A 1,640-nucleotide genomic window follows, 5' to 3' on the forward strand; every position below is an offset into this window, starting at 1 on the left:
ATAATAGACCCATATTAGATTATCCAACTATAATAATGGGTTAATTTATTTCTCCTTCTGTGTGTCTGAGTTTTGGCTTAATGAATGGTAATCCTGATTTTAGGCATAGGCACATTGAGAACTGTATATTCTTGGAGTAGTCATCCCCTATCCATTACATAAAGCCTCTTTGAAAATATTTATTTTTGTATAATCTGAGTGTCCATGCCTGTTAGATATGGGTACATGATTCTATGTGAGGGTGCACACAAGCCACAGAGCATGGTGGCGCTCAGAGCACAGTCTTGGTTATCAGTCCTGGCCTTCCACCTAGCTTGAAGTTTGGTCTCTCTTGTTGCATCTGTGCTGCTTCTCCAGGCTAGCTGGCCTACGAGCTTCCATGTGCCCAAGGGACTCTCCAGTCTCTACTGGAGTACTGGGATTGCAGACTCATGCCACTGTGTGGAGCTTTTACATGGATTCTAGGGATCCAAATACAGGTCATTAGGCTTCTTGGCATGTACTTCTAAGTGCTGTGCCATCTTCCTGTACCCCTCTTTTTTAGTTGTTAAAAATTTCCTTGTTCTAACATCTGTTCTGTCTGAATTTAATGTGTCTAATCCTTCTTTCTGTTTATTAATATTAAACTAACTTTACCCATTATTTATGTGTAAGCTATGTGTGTCTTTATGTTTAAAGTGAGGTATTTTGTAGGCAGCATTCAGTCTGTTTTTATGTTATTGGTTATGACAATGTCCTCTTTAACTGGCACAGTTACATCACTGATGTTCAAAGGAATTGCTGTTATCACATTTCTGTCTCTTATTTTGTCTATAGTTCTATTTTTTCTTCTGTTCTTTTTTATCATCTGTGATTTTAATTTAGAAATTTATATGATTACACTCTTCCTCCTCTCTAAGCACATCATTTCTATCTATTTCAAACTTTATTTGGGGGTTTTCCTAGTGTTTGAAGCACAAGTCCTCAATTACTGCAGTCCTACTCTCTCTCTAATACATGAGACACCTGATGAGCATGTGATTACTTTATATAAATAAGATTTTCAATTCTTCCTTCTCCTTCGCATTAGTACTGTCAATAATTTACTTTTTTAAAAACACACATAAATATCTATTAAAATTTCCATGTCATATATATTTGGAAACATTTCACTATTATTTATTTGAATATATGGCTACATGATAGATCAGTTCAGAAGAAGAATAAAAAGCATTAGTTTAAACTCTGTGTATACTGGTCCACTTATCATTCACATGTGTTATATAGATTTTTATTTTTAAATAAAGGAGTTTTAAAAGCACACCCACACCCAAGAGCATTTATGGACCACTAAGTAGAGTCTGTAAGCCTTTAAAAACGTGATAATAGAGAACATAGAGCAGGGTAGTGTATTCATGTGAACAAAGAGTTGGGGGAGCGGTTCTGAATACAAGAGAAATATATTGTATGAAATTTTCAAAGAATCAATAAAAATAGAATTAAACGTTACAGTCAGGTCTATTGCCAACAAATTCTGTATATTTTCACTTGTTTAAAAAACTCCTTGGGTCTGCAGAGCTGACTCAGCCCTTTATTGACTCAGCCGTTTAGAGCACTGACTGTTCTTGCAGAGGACCAGGATTCAATTCCCACCACCCACA

This window comes from Nannospalax galili, unplaced genomic scaffold, assembly GCF_000622305.1.
Source record: "Nannospalax galili isolate Female #2095 unplaced genomic scaffold, S.galili_v1.0 scaffold1958, whole genome shotgun sequence".
NCBI classification, from domain to species: domain Eukaryota; kingdom Metazoa; phylum Chordata; class Mammalia; order Rodentia; family Spalacidae; genus Nannospalax; species Nannospalax galili.